We start from the raw sequence: 22,163 nt of genomic DNA, 5'->3' as shown, positions 1-22,163 counted from the left end.
GACAAATATAATGGAGCATAGTGATGACTAGGGCTTGGAGCACTGTGATGACAAGGGCCATTGAGAATTTTCATGACAAGGTCGGGAAGCACTGTGATGACAAAATCCTGGATCATTGTGATGAGAAAACCATGGAGCCTTGTGATGACAAATCTCACTGAGCATACTGATGAAAAGGGGCATGGAGCGTTGCCATTACAGCGGTGTTGGAGCACGGTGATGAGAATGGCATGGAGCATTTTGATGAGAAGGCCATGGAACATTCTGATGACATGTGTCATGGAGCTTTGTGATGACAAGGCCGTGGAACATTGTGATGGCTAGGGTCATGGAGCATTGTGATGACCAGGTCATGCAGTATTGTGAAGACAGGTGTCAGGGAGCATTGTGATGACATATGTAATGGCCCATTGTGATAAGAATGGCATGGAGCATTGTGATGACATATGTAATGGCCCATTGTGATAAGAATGGCATGGAGCATTGTGATTCCAAATGTCATTGAGGATTCTGATGATAAATATAATGGAGCATTTTGATGACAATGGCTTGGGGCATTGTGATGACAAGGGTCAGGGAGCATTGTGCTGACAAGTGCATGGAGAATTGTGATGTCAAGGTTCATGGAGCATTATGATGACAATATTGTGGTGTATTTTGATGACAATTGCATGGCGCATTGTGATGGAAATGGCATGGGGCATTTTGATGAAAAAGGCATGGAGACTTCTCGTGACAGGGTTCAAGGAGCATTCTGACGACAAGTGTCAGGGAGCATTGTGGTGACAACTGTATTGAGTATTGTGATGACAAAGGTCATGGAGCATTGTGTTGAATAGGGAATGGAATATTGTGATGACAGGCATCATGGAGCGTTGTGATGACAAGTGTTATGGAACATTGTGATCACAAGGGTTTGGAGCATTGTGATGACAGAGGTCATGGATCATTTTGATTTCAAGGAGCATGGAGCATTGTGATGTCTAGGACATGAAACAATGTGATCCCTTGGTTCTTGGAGGATTGTGATGACAATGGTAATGGAATACTGTGATGACAAGCGCATAGAGCATTGTAATGACAAAGTCATGTAGCATTTTGCGGACAAAGGCATGGAGCATTGTGATGACAGGTGTCATGGAGCCCTGTGATGACAAGCGTCAAGGAGCATTGTGAATACAGGGTTCTTGGATCATTGGGATGACCAGGGCATGGATCATTGTGATGACAAGGGTCATGGAGCATAGGGCTGAAAATGTTCATGGAGTATAGTGATGAGAGGTGTCATGGAGCATTGTGATGTCTAGGGAAAGGAACATTGTGATGACTAGAGTCTCTGATCATTGTGTTGTCAGGTGTCATGTAGTTTTGTGATGACAGTGGTCATGGAGCATTGTGATGATATTGGTCATGGAGCATTGTGATGAGAAGGTCATGGAGCATTGGGCTGAAAATGTTCCTGGAGTATTGTGAAGACAGGGGTCAGGGAGCATAGTGATGACAAGGTCCTGGAGCATTGTGATGAGAAGAACATGGAGACTTGTGATGACAAGTCTCATGGAGCATTCTGATGAAAAGGGGCATAGAGCATTGTGATTACAGGGGTCTTGGAGCCTAGTGAAAACAAGGGCTTGGAGTACTGTGAGGAAAAGGCCATGGAGCACTCTGCTGACAGGCGTCATGGAGCTTTGTGATGACAAGGGCACGGAGCATTGTGATTAACTGGGTCTTGGAGCATTGTGATGAAAAGGGCATGGATCATTGTGATGAAAAAGGCATGGAGCCTTTCCATGACAGGGTTCAAGGAGCATACAGACAACAAGTGTCAGGGAACATTGTGATGACAAGTGTATTGAGCATTGTGATGACAAATTTCATGGAGCATTGTGATGAGAAGACCATGGATTATCGTGATGATGAGCGTCAGGGGTGTTGTGATGATAAGTATTATGGAACATTGTTATCACAAGGTTTTGGAGCATTATGATGAGAGAGGTCATTGAGCATTTTGATTTCATTGTGATGACAACAGCCTGAAACATTATGATGATGGGCATGGTGCATTGTGATGACAGGGTTCATGGAGCATTGAGATGAAAAGGGGCATGGAGCTTTGTGGTTACAGGCGTCTTGGAGCATTGTGATGACAAGGGCATGGAGCACTGTGATGAGAAGGCCATGGAACATTCTCATGACATGCGTCATCGAGCTTTGTGATGACAAGGGCATGGAGCATTGTGATGACAGGGGTATGGAGCATTGTTCTTACAAGTTTCATAGATTATTGTGATGACAGTGGGCATGGTGCATTGTGATGACAAGCGCATGGAGCATTGTGATGAGAAGGTCATGGAGTATTGTGAAGAAATGTGTCAGGGAGCATTGTGATGATATATGTCATGGTCCATTGTGATGACAATGGCATGGAGCACTGTGATGCCAAATATAATGGAGGATTGTGATGACAAATATAATGGAGCATTGTAATGACTAGGGCTTGGAGCATTATGATGACAAGGGCCAATGAGAATTTTCATGACAAGGTCGTGAAGCATTTTGATGACAAGATCCTGGAGCATTGCGATGAGAAAACCATGAAGCCCTGTGATGACAAGTCTCATGGAGCATACTGATGACAAGGGGCATGGAACATTGTGATTACAGGGATCTTCGAACATTGTGATGACAAGGGCATGGAGCATTTTGAGGAGAAGGGAAAGGAGCATTCTGATGACATGCATCATTGAGCTTTCTGATGACAAAGGCATGAAGCATTGTGATTACAGGGGTCTTGGAGCATTGTGATGAAAAGGGCATGGATCATTGTGATTAAAAAGGCATGGAGCCTTTTCATGACAGGGTTCAAGGATCATATAGACAACAATACTCAGGGAGGATTTTGATGACAAGTATATTGAGCATTGTGATGACAATGGTCATGGAGCTTTGTGATGAGAAGACCATGGATAACTGTGATGACGAGCCTGAAGGGGCATTGTGATGACAAGCGTTATGGAATATTGTGATCACTAGGTTTTGGAGCATTGTTATGACAGAGGTCATGGAGCATTTTGATTTCATTGTGATGACAATAGCATGAAGCATTATGATGATGGGCATGTTGCATTTTGATGAGATGGTTCATGGATCATTGAGATGAAAATGGGCATGGAGCATTGTGATTACAGGGGTCTTGGAGCATTGTCATGACAAAGCCATAGAACATCGTGACGACAGCGTTCATGGAGCATTTTTATGACAGGGATAATGGAGCATTGTAATGGCAACTGCATGGAGCACTGTGATGAGAAGGCCATGGAGTATTCTGATGACATGCATCATGGAGCTTTGTGATGACAAGGGCATGGAGCAATGTGATGAGAGCATTCATGGAGCATTGTGATAACACTGACATGGAGCATTGTGATGCCAAGTGTCATGGATCTTTGTGATGACAAAAGTCATGGAGCATTTTGATGACAAGTGCGTTAGCAATGTGATGAGAATGGCTGTGAGCATTGTGATGACAGCGTAATGGAGCAATTTGATGAAAAGTGTTATGGAATATTTTGATGACAAGGGTTATGGAACACTGTGATGTCAGCGGTCATGGAGCATTTTGATGAAAAGGGTCATGGAGCATTTTGATGAGAGGTGTTAAGGAACATTGTGATGTCAGGGGTCATCGAACATTGTGATGATAAGTGCATGTAGCATTGTGATGACAGGAGTCATGGAGCATTGTGATGACAGGGCGGAGGGAGTATTGTCATGAATAGTGATGTAACATTGTGATATCAGTGGTGAGAGAGCATTTTGATGAGAAATGCATGGAGAATTGTGAAGACAATGGTTATGGAGCATTGTGATGACTAGGGAATGGAGCATTGTGATGACAAGAGTCCCAGATCATTGTGTTTACAGGTGTCATGGAGTATTGTGATGACAGAGGTCATGGAGCATTGTGATGAAAACTGCATGGGGCATTGTGATGAAAAAGGCATGGAGCCTTTTCATGACAGGTTTCAAGGACCATTCTGATGACAAGTGTCAGGGAACATTGTTATGACAAGTGTATTGAGAATTGTGATGACAAAGGTCATGGAGCATTGTACTGAAAAGGGCAAGGAATATTGTGATGACAGGCATCATGGAGCGTTGTGATGACAAGTGCTATGGAGCATTGTGATCACAAGGGTTTGGAGCATTGTGTTGACAGAGGTCATGGATCATTTTGATTTCAAGGAGCATGGAGCATTGAGATCACAAAGGCATGAAGCAATGTGATCCCAAGGTTCATGGAGGATTGTGATGAAAATGGTAATGGTGTATTGTGATGACAAGTGCATAGAACATTGTAATTAAAAGCTCATGTCACATTTTGCTGACAAATGCGTGGAGCATTGTGATGACAGTTCTCATGGAGCACTGTGATGGCAAGCGTCAAGGAGCATTGTGAATACAGGGGTCATGGAGCATTGGGATGACAAAGGCATGGATCATTGTGATGACAAGTGTCATGGATCATTGGGCTTAAAATATTCATGGCGTATTGTGATGACAGGGTTCATGGAGCATTGTGATGACTAGGGAATTGAGCACTGTGGTGACAAGAGTCCCGGATCATTGTGTTGTCATGTGTCATAGAGTGTTGTGATGACAGAGGTCATGGAGCATTGTGATGATATTGGTCATGGAGCATTGTGATGAGAAGGTCATGGAGCATTGTGCTGAAAATATTCATGGAGTATTGTGATGACAGGCGTCAAGGAGCACTCTGATGACACGGGAATGGCACATGCTGATGACAAGGTCTTGGAGCCTTGTGATGAGAAGACCATGAAGTCTTGTGATGAGAAATCTCATGGAGAATTCTGATGAAAAGGGGCATGGAGCATTGTGATTTCAGGGGTCTTGGAGATTTGTGATGACAAGGGCATGGAGCATTGTGATTACAAGGGTCTTGGAGCATTGTGATGAGAAGTGTCATCTAGCATTCTGTTGACAAGGCCATGGAGCATTTTGATGGCAGGGGTCATGGAGCATTGTTATTACAGGTGTAATGGAGCATTGTGATGAAAAGGGCATGGATCATTGTGATTACAAGGTTTATGGAGCCCTGTGATGACAAATTTGTGGACCGTTGTTATGAAAATCCTGTTGCACATTGTGATGACAAGGGTCATGGAGCATTTTTCTGACAAAGGCATGGAGCGTTGTGCTGAGAAATGCATAGAGCATTGTGATGACAAGGGTCAAAGAGCATTGTGATGAAAAGTTCATGGAGCACTGTGGTTAAAAAGGTCACAGAGACTGTTGATGACGAGGGCATGGACCATTGTGATGACAAAGGTCATGAAGCATTGTGATGACTGGAGTCACGGAGCATTGTAATGACAGGTGTCATGGAGCATTGTGATAACAGGGGCATGGAGCATTGTGATGACAATGGCATGGAGCATTGGTCTAATAAGTTTCATGGATTATAGCGATGACATTTGGAAAGGCACACTGTGATCACAAGAGCATGGAGCATTGTGATGACCAGGTCATGCATTATTGTGAAGGCAGTTGTCAGGGAGCATTGTGATGACATATATAATGGCCCGATGACAACAATGGCATGAAGCATTGTGATGCCAAGTGTCATGGAGGATTCTGATGACAAAGGTAATGGAGCATTGTGATGACAATGGCGTGCAGCATTGTGATGACAAGGGTCAGGGAGCATTGTGCTGACAAGTGCATGGAGAATTGTGATGACAAAGCTCATGGAGCATTCTGATGACAAGCTTGTGGAGTATTTTGATGACAATGGCATGGAGCATTGTGATGAAAACGGCATGGGGCATTATGATGAAAAAGGAATGGAGCCTTTTCGTTACAGGTTTCAAGGAGCATTCTGATGACAAGTGTCAGGGAGCATTGTGATGACAAGTGTATTGAGAATTGTGATGACAATGGTCTTGGAGCATTGTGATGAAAAGGGCATGGAGTACTTTGATGAAAGGCATCATGGAGTGTTGTGATGACAAGTGTTATGGAACACTGTGATCACAAGTGTTTGGAGCATTGTGATGACAGAGGTCATGGATCATTTTGATTTCAAGGAGCATGGAGCATTGTGATGACAAGGGCATGAAGCAATGTGATCCCAACGTTCATGGAGGATTGTGATGACAATGGAAATGGAGTATTGTAATGACAAGCGCATAGAGCATTGTAATGACAAGGTCATGTAGCATTTTGCTGACAAAGGCATGGAGCATTGTGATGACATGTGTCATGGAGCACTGTGATGACAAGCGTCACGGAGCATTGTGAATACAGGGGTCATGGACCATTGGGTTGACAAGGGCATGGATCAGTGTGATGACAAGTTTCCTGGAGCACTCTGCTGAAAATGTTCATGGAGGGTTTTGATGACAGGGGTTATGGAGCATTGTGATGAGTAGGAAATCGAGCATTGTGATGACAAGAGTCCCAGATCATTGTGTTGTCAGGTGTAATGGAGTGTTGTGATGACAGTGGTCATGGAGCATTGTGATGATATTGGCCATGGACCATTGTGATGAGTACGTCGTGGAACATTGGGCTGAAAATGTTCATGGATTATTGTTATGACAGGTATCATGGAGCATTGTGATGACAAGGGAATGGAGCATGATGATGACAAGTTCCTGGAGCATTGTGATGTGAAGACCAAGGAGACTTGTGATGAAAAGTCTCATGGAGCATTCTGATGAAAAGGGGCATGGAGCATTGTGATTACAGACGTCTTGGAACATTTTGATGACTAGTGCATGGAGCACTGTGATGAGAAGGCCATAGAGCATTCTGATGACATACATCATGGAGCTCTGTTATGGCAAGGGCATGTAGCATTGTGATTACAGGGATCTTGGAACATTGTGATGAAAAGGGCACGGATCATTGTGATGAAAAAGGCATGGAGCCTTGTCATGACAGGGTTCAAGGAGCAAACTGATGACAAGTGTCAGGGGGCATTGTGATGACAAGTGTATTGAGCACTGTGATGACAAAGATCATGGAGCATTGTGATGAGAACACCATGGATAATTGTGATGAGGAGCATCATGGGGTGTTGTGATGATAAGTGTTATGGAACATTGAGATAACAAGGGTTTGGAGCATTATGATGACAGAGGTCATGGAGAATATTGATTTCATTGTGATGAAAATAGCCTGAAGCATTATGATGATGTGCATGGTCCATTGTGATGACAAGGTTCATGGAGCATTGAGATGAAAAGGGGCATAGAGCATTGTGATTACATGGGTCTTGGAGCATTGTGATGACAAGGACATGGAGCATTGTGAGGAGTAGCCCAAGGAGCATTGTAATTACATGTGTCATTGAGCTGTGTGATGACAAGGGCATGGAGCATTGTGATGAAAAGGGCATGGAGTATTGTGATGACAGGCGTCATAGAGCGTTGTGATGACAACTGTTATGGAATATTGTGATTACAAGGGTTTGGAGCATTGTGATGATACAGGTCATGGATCATTTTGATTTCAAGGAGCATGGAGCACTGTGATGACAAGGGCATGAAGCAATGTGATCCGAAGGCTCACGGAGGATTGTGATGACAATCGAAATGGAGTTTTGTGATGACAAGCGTATAGAGCACTGTAATGACAAGGTCATGTAGCATATTGTTGACAAAGGCATGGAGCATTGTTATGACATGTGTCATGGAAGACGGTGATGACAAGCGTCACGGAGCATTGTGAATACAGGGGTCATGGAGCATTGGGATGACAAGGGCACGGATCATTGTGATGACAAGTTTCCTGGAGCACTGGGCTGAAAATGTTCATGTAGTTTTGTGATGACAACGTTCATGGAGCATTGTGATGACTAGGGAATTGAGCATTGTGATGACAAGAGTCCCAGATCATTGTGTTTTCAGGTGTCATGGAGTGTTGTGATGACTGTGGTCCTGAAGCATTGTGATGTGAAGACCATGGAGACTTGTGATGACAAGTCTCATGGAGCATTCTGATGAAAAGGGACATGGAGCATTCTGATGACATGCGTCATGGAGCATTGTGCTGAGAAAAGCATAGAGCACTGTGATGACAAGGGTCAAAGAGCATTGTGATGAAAAGTTCATGGAGCATTGTGGTTAAAAAGGTCACAGAGTCTGTTGATGACGAGGGAATGGACCACTGTGATGACAAAGGTCATGAAGCATTGTAAAGACTGGAGTCACGGAGCATTGTGATGACAGGGTCAATGGAGCAATGTGAAAAGGTCATGGAACATTGTGATGACAAAGGCATGGAATATTGGTCTAATAAGTTTCATGGTTTATTGCAATGACAGTAGGAATTGTGCATTGTAATGACAAGGGCATGGAGCATTGTGATGACCAGGTCATGCAGTATTGTGAAGACAGGTGTCAGGGAGCATTGTGATGACATATGTAATGGCCCATTGTGATGACAATGGCATGGAGCATTGTGATGCCAAGTGTCATACAGGATTCTGATGACAAATGTAATGGAGCATTGTGATGACTAGGGCTTGGAGCATTATGATGACAAGGGTCAGGGAGCATTGTGCTGGCAAGTGCATGGAGAATTGTGATGACAAGGGTCATGGAGCATTCTGATGACAAGCTTGTGGAGTATTTTGATGACAATGGCATGGAGCATTGTGATGAAAACAGCATGGGGCATTGTGATGAAAAAGGCATGGAGCCTTTTCGTGACAGGTTTCAAGGAGCATTCTGATGACAAGTGTCAGGGAGTATTGTGATGACAAGTGTATTGAGAATTGTGATGACAAAGGTCATGGAGCATTGTGATGAAAAGGGCATGGAATATTGTGATGACAGGCATCATGGAGCGTTGTGATGACAAGTGTTTTGGAGCATTGTGATCACAAGGGTTTGGAGCATTGTGATGACAGAGGTCATGGATCATTTTGATTTCAAGGAGCATGGAGCATTGTGATAACAAAGGCATGAAGCAATGTGATCCCAAGGTTCATGGAGGATTGTGATGAAAATGGTAAGGGTGTATTGTGATGACAAGCGCATAGAGCATTGTAATGACAAGCTCATGTCGCATTTTGCTGACAAATGCATGGAGCATTGTGATGACAGTTGTCATGGAGCACTGTGATGACATGCGTCAAGGAGCATTGTGAATACAGGGATCATGGAGCATTGGGATGACAAAGGCATGGATCATTGTGATGACAAGGGTCATGGATCATTGGGCTTAATATATTCATGGCGTATTGTGATGACAGGTTTCATGGAGCATTGTGATGACTAGGGAATTCAGCACTGTGGTGACAAGAGTCCCGGATCATTGTGTTTTCAGGTGTCATGGAGTGTTGTGATGACAGATGTCATGGAGCATTGTGATGATATTGGTCATGGAGCATTGTGATGAGAAGGTCATGGAGCATTGTGCTGAAAATATTCATGGAGTATTGTGATGTCAGCGGTCAAGGAACACTCTAGATGACAAGGGAACGGAGCATGCTGATGACAAGGTCTTGGAGCCTTGTGATGAGAAGACCATGAAGACTTGTGATGAGAAGTCTCATGGAGAATTCTGATGAAAAGGGGCATGGAGCATTGTGAATTCAGGGGTCTTGGAGATTTGTGATGACAAGGGCATGGAGCATTGTGATTACTAGGGTCTTGGAGCATTGTGATGAGAAGTGTCATCGAGCCTTCGGTTGACAATGCCATTGAGCATTTTGATGGCAGGGATCATGGAGCATTGTTATTACAGGTGTAATGGAGCATTGTGATGAAAAGGGCAACGATCATTGTGATTACAAGCTTTATGGAGCACTGTGATGACAAATTTGTGGACCGTTGTAATGAAAAGCGTGTTTCACATTGTGATGACAAGGGTCATGGAGCATTTTTCTGACAAAGGCATGGACCATTGTGCTGAGAAATGCATAGAGCATTGTGATGACAAGGGTCAAAGAGCATTGTGATGAAAAGTTCATGGAGCACTGTGGTTTAAAAGGTCACAGAGACTGTTGATGACGGGGGCATGGACCATTGTGATGACAAAGATCATGAAACTTTGTGATGACTGGAGTAACGGAGCATTGTGATGACAGGTGTCATGGAGCATTGTGATAACAAGGGCAAGAAGCATTGTGATGACAATGGTATGGAGCATTGGTCTAATAAGTTTCATGGATTATAGCGATGACATTTGGAAAGGCACATTTTGATCACAAGGGCATGGAGCTTTGTGATGACCAGGTCATGCATTATTGTGAAGGCAGTTGTCAGGGAGCATTGTGATGACATATGTAATGGCCCGATGACATCAATGGCATGGAGCATTGTGATGCCAAGTGTCATGGAGGATTCTGATGACAATGGTAATGGAGCATTGTGATGACATTGGATTGGAGCTTTGCAATGACAAAGGTCATGGAGCATTGTGATGACAAGGGCATGGAGTATTGTGATGACAGGCAGCATGGAGCGTTGTGATGACAAGTGTTATGGAACACAGTGATCACAAGAGTTTTGAGAATTGTGATTAGAGAGGTCATTGATCATTTTGATTGCAAGGAGCATGGAGCATTGTGATGACAAGGGGATGAAGCAATGTGATCCCAAAGTTCATGGAGGATTGTGATGAAAATAGTATTGGATTACTGTGATGACAAGCGCATAGAGCATTGTAATGACAAGGTCATGTAGCATTTTGCTGACAAAGACATGGAGCATTGTGATGACAGGGTTGAGGGAGTATTGTGACAAATATTGATGTAGCATTGTGATATCAGTGTTGAGAGAGCATTTTGATGAAAAGTGCATGGAGAATTGTGATGACAAGTTTTATGGAGCATTGTGATGTCAAGACTGTGGAGCACTGTGAGACAAGCGCATGGTGCATTGTGATAACATGTGTCATGGAGCACTGTGCTGACAAACGCCTGGAGCATTGTGATGACAAGGGTCTTGGAGCATTGGGTTGAGAAAGGCATAGAGCATTTTGATGACAAGGGTCAAAGAGCATTGTGATGAAAAGTTCATGGAGCACTGTGGTTAAAAAGGTCACAGAGACTGTTGATGACGAGGACATGGACCATTGTTTTGACAAAGGTCATGAAGCATTGTGATGACTGGTGTCATGGAGCATTGTGATACAAGGGCATGGAACATTGTCTAATAAGTTTCATGTATTATTGCGATGACAGTTTGAATGACGCATTGTGATGACAAGGGCATGGAGCATTGTGATGACCAGGTCATGCAGTATTGTGAAGAGAGGTGTCAGGGAGCATTGTGATGACATATGTAATGGCCCATTGTGATGACAATAGCATGGAGCATTGCGATGTCTAGTGTCATGGAGGATTCTGATGACAAAGGTAATGTAGCATTGTCATGACAATGGCTTGGAGCATTGTGATGACAAGGTCAGGGAGCATTGTGCTGACATGTGCATTGAGATTTTTGATGACAAGTGTCATGGAACATTCTGATGAAAAGCTTGTGGAGTATTTTGATGACAATGGCATGGAACATTGTGATGAAAACTGCATGGTGCATTGTGATGAAAAAGGCATGGAGCCTTTTTGTGACAGGGTTCAAGGAGCATTCTGACGAAAAGTGTCAGGGAGCATTGTGATGACAAGTGTATTGAGAATTGTGATGACAAAGGTCATGGAGCATTGTGATGGTAAGGGCATGGAGTATTGTGATGACAGGCATCATGGAGCGTTGTGATGACAAGTGTTATGGAACACAGTGATCACAAGGCTTTGGAGCATTGTGATGACAGAGGTCATGGATCATTTTGATTTCAAGGAGCATGGAGCATTGTGATGACAAGGACATGAATCAATGTGATCCCATGGTTCATGGAGGATTGTGATGACAATGGTAATGGAGTATTTTGATGACAAGCACATAGAGCATTGTAATGACATGGTCATATAGCATTTTGCTGACAAAGGCATGGAACATTGTGATGACAGGTGTCACGGAGCACTGTGATGCCAAGCTCATGGAGCACTGTGAATACAGGGGTCATGGAGCATTGGGTTGACAAGGGCATGGAGCAATGTGATTACAGGTGTGTTAAGCATTGTGATGACAACTGTCATGTAGCCTTGTGATGACAAGGCCGTTGAACATTGTGATGGCAGGGGTCATGGAGCATTATGATGTCAAGTGAATGGAGATTTGGGATGACAAGAGTACCTGATCATTGTGTTGTCAGGTGTAATGGACTGTTGTGATGACTGTGGTCATGGAGAATAGTGATGATAAGGTCATGGAGCATTTGGCTGAAAATATTCATGGAGTATTGAGATGACAGTGGTCATGGAGCATTGCTATGACAAGGGAATGAAGCATGGTGATGACAAGGTCCTGGAGCATTGTGATGAGAAGACCATGGAGACTTCTGATGAGAAATCTCATGTAGAATTTGGTTGAAAAGGGGCATGGAGCATTGTGATTACAGCGGTTTTGGAGCTTTGTGATGTCAAGGGCATGGATCATTGTGATGAAAATGGCATGGAGCCTTGTCATGACAGGGTTCAAGGAGCATACTGACGACTAGTGTCAGGGAGCATAGTGATGACAAGTGTATTGAGCACTGTGATGACAAAGGTCATGGAGCATTGTGATGAGAACACCATGGATAATGGTGAGGATGAGCATCATGGGGTGTTGTGATGATAAGTGTTATGGAACACTGTGATCACAAGGGTTCGGAGCATTATGATGACAGAGGTCATGGAGCATTTTTATTTCATTGTGATGATAATAGCATGAAGCATTATGATATTGGGCATGATGCATTGTGATGACAGGGTTCATGGAGCATTGAGATGAAAAGGGGCAAGGCATATTGTGATTACAGGGGTCTTGGAGCATTGTGATGACAAGGTCATGGAGCATTGTGATGTGAAGGCCATGGAACATTCTGATGACATGCGTCATTGAGGTTTGTGATGACAAGGGCATGGAGCATTGAGATTACAGGGGTCTTGATCATTGTGATGACAAGTGTCATGGAGCCTTGTGATGACAAGGCCGTGTAACATTGTGATGGCAGGGGTCATGGACCATTGTTATGACAGGGGTAATGGAGCATTATGATGAGAAGGGCATGGAGCATTGCTCTGAAATATTTCATGGAGCATTGTGATGATTATGGCACAGAACAGTGTGATACATGGGTCATGGGTCATGGAGCTTTGTGATGACAAGTCATGGAGCATTGTCATGGAAAGGGCATGGATCATTGTGAAGAGAAGGTCATGGAGTATGGAGAAGACAGGTGTCAGGGAGCATTGTGATGACATATGTCATGGTCCATTGCGATGACAATGGCAGGGAGTATTGTGATGCCAAATTTAATGGAGGATTGTGATGACAAATATAATGGAGCATTGTGATGACTAGGGCTTGTAGCATTATGATGACAAGGGCCATTGAGAACTTACATGACAAGGTCGTGAAGCATTGGGATGACAAGGTCCTGGAACACTGTGATGAGAAAATCATGGAGCCTTGTGATGCAATTCTCATGGAGCATAGTGATGAAAAGCGGCATGCAGCATTGTGATTACAGGGGTCTTGGCACTTTGTGAGGACAAGGTCATGCATCATTGTGAGGAGAAGGCCAAGGAGCATTCTGATGACATGCGTCATTGAGTTTTGTTATGACAAGGGCATGGAGCGTTGTGATTACAGGGGTCTTGGAGCATTGTGATGAAAATGGCATGGATCATTTTGATGAAAAATGAATGGATACTTGTCATGACAGCGTGCAAGGAGCATACAGACAACTAGTGTCAGGGAACATTTTGATGGCAAATGTATTGAGCATTATGATGACAAAGTTCATGGAGCATTGTGATGAGAAGACCATGGATAACTGTGATGACGACCATCATGGGGCATTGTCATAGCAAGTGTTATGGAATATTGTGATCACAAGGGTTTGGAGCATTGTTATGTCAGAGGTCATGGAGCATTTTGATTTCATTGTGATGACAATAGCATGAAGCATTATGATGATGGGCATGCTGCATTGTGATGACAGGTTTCATGGAGCATAGAGATGAAAAGGGGCATGGAGCATTGTGATTACAGGGGTCTTGGCGCATTCTGATGACAAGGGCATGGAGCATTGTGATGAGAAAGCCATGGAACATTGTGATGACATGCGTCATGGAGCTATGCGATGATATGGGCATGGAGCATTGTGATTACAGTGGTCTTCAGCATTGTGATGACAAGTGTCATGGAACCTTGTGATGACTAGGCCGTGGAAAATTGTGATGGCAGGGGTCATGGTGCAGTGTTATGACAGAGGTAATGGAGCATTGTGATGAGAAGGGCATGGAATATTGGTCTGAAATGTTTCATGGATTATTGTGATGAGAGTGGGCATGGAGCATTGTGATGACAAGGGTACGGAACACTGTGATACATTGGTCATGCAGGACTGTAATGAAAAGGGCATGGAGCATTGTGATGAGAAGGGCATCGAGCATTGTGATGAGAAGTGTCATGTAGCTTTGTGATGACAAGGGCATGGAGCAATGTGATGAGAGGGTTCATGGAGCATTGTGATGACAATGACATGGAACACTGTGATGCCAAGGGTCATGGAGCTTTGTGATGACAACTCATGGAGCATTTTGATGACAAGGGCATGGTGCATTGTGATGAGAAGTGCAGGGAGCATTTTGATGACCGAATCATGCAGCAATTTGATAAAAACTGTACTGGAACCTTTTGATGGCAGGGGTTATAGAACATTGTGACGTCAGGGGTCATGGAGCTTTGGGATGAAAAGGGTCATGGAGCATTTTAATGACAGGGGTTATGGAATAGTGTGATGTCTGGGGTCATGGAACATTGTGATGATAAGGGGATGTAGCATTGTGATGACAGGGTCATGGAACTTTGTGATTACAGGGGTGAAGGAGTATTGTGATGACTAGTGATGGAACACTGTGGTATCCCTGTTAAGAAAGCATTTTGATGAGAAGTGCATGGACCACTGTGATTACAAGGTTTATGGAGCACTGCAATGACAAGGTTGTGGACCATTGTGATGAAATGCGTGTGGCACATTGTGATGACAATGGTCATGGAGCATTGTTCTGACAATGACATGGAGCATTGTGATGACAAGTGTCACAGAGAATTGTGATGAAATGTTCATGGAGCATTGTGTTTACAAAGGTCACAGAGCCTTGTGATGATGCGGGCATGGACCATTGTGATGACAAACGTTATGAAGAATTGTGATGATTGGAGTCACGGAGCATTGTGATGACAGTGTTCATGGAGCATTGTGATGACAAGGGCATGGGGCATTGTGTTGACAGGGGCATGGAGCATTGGTCTGACAAGTTTCATAGATTACTGTGATGACAGTGTGCATGGTGCATTGTGATGACAATGGCATGGAGCACTGTGATGAGAAGGTCATGGAGTATTGTGAAGACAGGTGTCAGGGAGCATTGTGAGGACATATGTCATGGTCCATTGCGATGACAATGGCATGGATAATTGTGATTCCAAATGTAATGGAGGATTGTGATGACAAATATAATGGAGCATTGTGGTGATTGGGGCTTGGAGAATTATGATGAAAAGGGTCATTGAAAATTTTCATGACATGGTCGTGAAGAATTGTGATGACAAGGTCCTGGAGCATTGTGATGACAAAACCATGGAGCCTTGTGATGACAAGTCTCATGGAGCATACTGATGAAAAGGGGCATGGAACATTGAGAATACACGGGTCTTGGAACATTGTGATGACAAGGGCATGGATCATCGTGAGGAGAAGACCAAGGAGCATTCTGATGGCATGCGTCATTGAGCTTTGTGATGACAAGGGCATGGAGCATTGTGATGACAAGGGTCATGGAGCATTGTGATGACAACGGCCATTGAGAATTTTGATGAAAAGGTCGTGAAGAATTGTGATGACAAAGGCATGGAGCTTGCTATTTCAGTGGTCATGGGACATTTCGATGACTTGTGCATGGAGAATTGTGACGACAAAAGCATGTAACATTGTGATGAGAACTGTCATGGAGCATTGTGATGAGAAGCACTTGGAGAATTGTGATGACAAGGGGCATGGAGCATGCTGATGACATGCTTGTGGAGTATTGTGCTGACAAAGCATGTAACACTGTGATGAGAAGTGTCATGGAACATAGTGAGGCCAAGGATGTGGGGAATTGTGAGAACAGGGAACATGGAGCATTGTGGTGACCAGGGAATGGAGCGTTGTGATGGCAACACCGTGGAGCATTGTGATGAGAAGGACATGGAACATTCTGATGACATGCGTCATGGAGCATTGTGATGACAAGGGCAAGGAGCATTGTGATGAAAGGGGCATGGAGCATTGTGATTAGAATTTCATGGAGTATATTGAAAAGGGTGTCAGGAAGCATTGTGATGACATATGTCATGGTCCATTGCGATGACAGTGGCAGGGAACATTGTGATGCCAAATGTAATGGAGGATTGTGATGAGAAATATAATGGACCATTGTGATGACTATGGTTGGAACATTATGATGACAAGGGACATTGAGAATTTTCATGACAATGTCATGAAGCATTGTGATGACAAGGTCCTGGAGCATTGTGATAAGAAATCCATGGAGCCTTGTGATGACTGTTCTCATGGAGCATACTGATGAAAAGGTTCATCGACCATTGTGATTACAGGGGTCTTGGAACATTGTGATGACAAGGGCATGGAGCATTGTGAGGAGAAGGCCAAGGAGCATTCTAATGACATGCATCATTGAGATTTGTGATGACAAGGGCATGGAGCATTGTGATTACAGGGATCTTGGAGCATTGTGATGAAAAGGGCATGGAACATTTTGATGAAAAAGGCATGGAGCCTTGTCATGACAGCGTTCTATTAGCATACAGACAACAAGTGTCTGGGAGCATTTTGAGGACAAGTGTATTGAGAATTGTGATGACAAAGGTCATGGAGCATTGTAATGAGAAGACCATGGATAATTGTGATGACGAGCGTCATGTGGCATTGTGATGGCAAGTGTTATGGAATAGTGTGATCACAAGGGTTTGGAGCATTGTTATGACAGAGGTCCTGAAGCATTTTGAAATCATTGTGATGACAGTAGCATGAAGCATTATGATGATGGGCATGGTGCATTGTGATGACAGGGTTCATGGGTCATTGAGATGAAAATGGGCATGTAGCGTTGTGACTACAGGGGCCTTAGAGCTTGTGATGAGAAGGGTCATGGAGCCTTGTGATGACAAGGCCATGGAACAACGTGATGGCAGGTATCATGGAACATTGTTATGACAGGTGTAATGGAGCATTCTGATGGCAAGGCCAAGGAACACTGTGATGAGATGGCCATGTAACATTCTGATGACATGTGTCATGGAGCTTTGTGATGACAAGGGCCTGGAGCAATGTGATGAGAGCGTTCATGGAGCATCATAATGACAATGACATGGAGCATTGCTATGCCAAGGGTCATGGATCTTTGTGATGACAATGGTCATGGAGCAATTTGATAACAAGGGTGTTTTGCACTGCGATGAGAAGGTTAGGGAGCATTGTGATGACAGGGTCACGGAGCAATTTGATGAAAAGTTTCATGCAACATATTGATGGTAGGGGTTATGGAACATTGTGATGTCAGGGGTCATGGTGCATTTTAATGAAACGGGTCATGGAGCATTTTGATGACAGTGGTTATGGATCATTGTGATGTCAGGGGTCATTGAACATTGTGATGATAATGCATGTAGCATTGTGATGATAGGAGTCATGGAACATTGTGATGAGAGGTGTGAGGGAGTATTGTGACGAATAGTGATGTAAGATTGTGATATCAGTGGGGAGAGAGCATTTTGATGAGAAGTGCATGGAGCATTGTGATGACAAGCTTTATGGAGCACTGTGATGACAAGATTGAGGAGCACTGTGATGACAAGCGAATGGTGCATTGTGATGACATGTGTCGTGGATCACTGTGCTGAAAAGCGAATGGAGCACTGTGATGACAAGGGTCATGGAACATTGTGCTGAGAAAGGCATAGAGCATTGTGATGACAAGGGTCAAAGAGCATTGTGATGAAAAGTTCATGGAGCATTGTGGTTAAAAGGGTCACAGAGACTGTTGATGATGAGGGCATGGGCCATTGTGATGTCACAGGTCATGAAGCCTTGTGATGACTGGAGTCATGGAGCATTGTGATGACGGGGTCATGGAGCATTGTGATAACAAGGGCATGTAGCATTGTGATGACAATGGCATGGAGCTTTGGTCTAATAATTTTCATGGATTATTGTGATGACAGTTGGAATGGCGCATTGTGATGACAAGGGCATCGAGCATTGTGATGACCAGGTCATGCATTATGGAGAAGGCAGTTGTCTGGGAGCATTGTGATGACATATGTAATGGCCCATTGTGATGACAATGGCATGGAACATTGTGATGACAAGTGTCATGGAGGATTCTGATGACACAGGTAATGGAGCATTGTGATGACAATGGCTTGGAGCATTCTGATGACAAGGGTCATGGAGCATTGTGCTGACAAGTGCGTGGAGAATTGTGATGACAATGGTCATGGAGCATTTGGATGGCAAGCTTGTGGAGTATTTTGATGACAATGGCATGGAGCATTTTGATGAAAATGGCATGGGGCATTGTGATGAAAAAGGCAGCAGCCTTTTTGTGACAGGGTTCAAGGAGCATTCTGACGACAAGTGTCAGGGAGCATTGTGATGACAAGTGTATTTAGAATTGTTATGACAAAGATCATGGAGCATTATGATGAAAAGGGCATGGAGTATTGTGATGACAGGCATCATGGAGCGTTGTGATGACAAGTGTTATGGAACTTTGTGATCACAACGGTTTGGAACATTGTGTTGACTGAGGTGATGCATCATTTTGATTTTAAGTAGCATGTAGCATTGTGATGACAAGAGCATGAAGCCATGTGATCCCAAGGTTCATGGAGTATTGTGATGACAATGGTAATGGAGTATTGTGATGACAAGCGCATAAAGCATTGTAATGACAAGGTCATGTAACATTTTGCTGACAAAGGCATGGAGCATTGTGATGACTGGTGTCATGGAGCACTGTGATGACAATCGTCACGGAGCATTCTGAATACATGGGTCATGGAGCTTTGGGATGACAAAGGCATGGATCATTGTGATGAAAATGGTCATGGTGCATTGTGCTGATAATTTTCATGGTGTATTGTGATGACAGGGGTCATGGAGCATTGAGATGGCAGAGGTCATGTAGAATTTTGGTTTCATTGTGCTGACAATAGCCTGAAGTGTTATGATGATGGGCAAGATGCATTGTGATGACAGGTATCATGGAGCATTGAGATGAAATTGGGCATGGAGCATTGTGATTACAGGGGTCTTGGAGAACTGTGATGAGAAGGGCATGGAGCATTTTGATGAGAAGGTCATAGAACATTCTGATGACATGTGTCATGGAACTTTGTGATGACAAGGGCATGGAGCATTGTGATTACAGGGGACTTGGAGCATTGTGATGACAGGTTTCATGGAGCCTTGTGATGACAAGCCCGTGGAACATTGTGATGGCAGGGGTCATGGAGCATTGTCATGACAGAGGTATTGGAGCATCGTGATGACAAGGGCATGGAGAATTTTGATTACAATGTATATGGACCATTGCGATGACAAATTTATGGATCATTGTGATGAAATGCGCTTGGCACATTGTAATGACAAGAGTCATGGAGCATTTTTCTGACAAATGCTTGGAGCATTGTGAAGACAAGGGTCACGGAGCATTGTGATGAAATGTTCATGGAGCATTGTGGTTACAAAGGTCACATAGCCTTGTGATGATGCGGGCAAGTATCACAGTGATGACAAATGTTATGAAGCATTGTGATGACTGGAGTCACGGAGCACTGTGATGACAGGGGTCATGGAGCATTGTGATGACAAGGGAATGGAGCATTGTGATGACAGGGGCATGGAGCATTGTGATGAGAATTTCATGGAGTATTTGGAAGAAAGTTGTCAGGGAGCATTGTGATGACATATGGCATGGTCCATTGCGATGACAATGGCAGGTAGCCTTGTGATGCCAAATGTAATGGAGGATTGTGATGACAAAGATTATGGACCATTGTGATGACTAGGGCTTGGAGCATTATGATGACAAGGGCCATTGAGAATTTTCATGACAAGGTGATGAAGCATTGTGATGACAAGGTCCTGGAGCATTGTGATGAGAAAACCATGGAGACTTGTGATGACAAATGTCATGGAGCATAGTGATGAAAAGGGACATGGACCATTGTAATTACAGGGGTCTTGGAACATTGTGATGACAAGGGCATGGAGCATTGTTAGGAGAAGGCCAAGGAGCATTCTAATGACATGCGTCATTGAGCTTTGTGATGACAAGGGCATGGAGCATTGTGATTACAGGGGTCTTGTAGCATTGTGATGAAAAGGGCATGGATCATTGTGATGGAAAAGGCATGGAGCCTTGTCATGACAGGTTTCAAGGAGCATACAGACAACAGGTGTCACGGAGCATTTTGATGACAAGTGTATTGAGCACTGTGATGACAAACGGCATGGAGCATTGTGATGAGAAGACCATGGATAACTGTGATGACGAGCGTCAAGGGGCATTGTGATGACAAGTGTTATGGAAAATTGTGATCACAAGTGTATGGAGCATTGTTTTGACAGAGCTCATGGAGCATTTTGATTTCATTGTGATGACAATAGCATGAAGCATTATGATGATGGTCATGGTGCATTGTGATGACAGGGTTCATGGATCATTGAGATGAAAAGGGGCATGGAGCATTGTGATTACCGGGTCCTTGGAGCATTGTGATGGCAAGGGCGTGGAGCACTGTGATGAGAAGGCCATGGAGAATACTGATGACATGTGTAATGGAGCTTTGTGATGACGTGGGCAAGGATCACTGTGATGACAAATGTTATGAAGCATTGTGATGCCTGGAGTCACCGAGCATTGTGATGACAGGGGTCATGGAGCAATGTGATGACAAGGGCATGGAGCATTCTGATGACAGTGGCATGGAGCATTGGTCTGACAAGTTTCATAGATTATCGTGATGACAGTGGACATGTTGAATTTTGATGACTAGGGCATGGAGCATTGTGATGAGAAGGTTATGGAGTACTGTGAAGACAGGTGTCTGGGAGCATTGTGAGGACATATGCCATGGTCCATTGCAATGGCAATGGCAGGGAGCATTGTGATGCCAAATGTAATGGAGGATTGTGATGACAAATATAATGGAGCATTGTGATGACTAGGCCTTTGAGCATTATGATGACAAGGGCAAATGAGAATTTTCATGGCAAGGTCGTGAATCATTGTGATGACAACGTCCTGGAGCATTCTGATGAGAAAACCATGGAGCCTTGTGATGACAAGTCTCATGGAGCATTCTGATGAAAAGGGGCATGGATCATTGTGATTACAGGGTTCATGGAGCACTGTGATGACAAGGGCATGGATCATTCTGATGAGAAGGACATGGAACTTTCTGATGACATGTGTCATGGAGCTTTGTGGTGACAAGTGCATGGAGCATTGTGATTACAGGGATCTTGAGAATTGTAATGACAAGTGTCATGGAGCCTTGTGATGACAAGGCCATGGAACATTGTGATGGCAGGGATCATGGATCATTGTTATGTTAGGGGTAATGGAGCATTGTGATGAGAAGGTCAAGGAGCATTGTGATTACAAGGTTTATGGAGCATTGCGATGACAAATTTGTGGACCGCTGTGATGAAAAGTGTGTGGCACATTGTGATGACAAGGGTCATGGAGCATTTTTCTGACAAAGGCAAGGAACATTGTGATGACAAGGGTCACGGAGCATTGTGATGAAAAGTTCATGGAGCATTGTGGTTACAAATGTCACAGATCCTTGTGATGATGCGGGCATGGACCATTGTGATGACAAATGTTATGAAGCATTGTGATGACTGGAGTCACGGAGCATTGTGATGACAGGGGTCATGGAGCCTTGTGATGACAAGGGCAAGGAGCATTGTGATGAGAATTTCATGGTGTATTTTGA

The sequence above is a fragment of the Mesoplodon bidens genome, assembly GCF_964165515.1.
Source record: "Mesoplodon bidens genome assembly, contig: HAP1_SCAFFOLD_34, whole genome shotgun sequence".
NCBI lineage: Eukaryota > Metazoa > Chordata > Mammalia > Artiodactyla > Ziphiidae > Mesoplodon > Mesoplodon bidens.
This window is presented reverse-complemented; position numbering follows the sequence as displayed.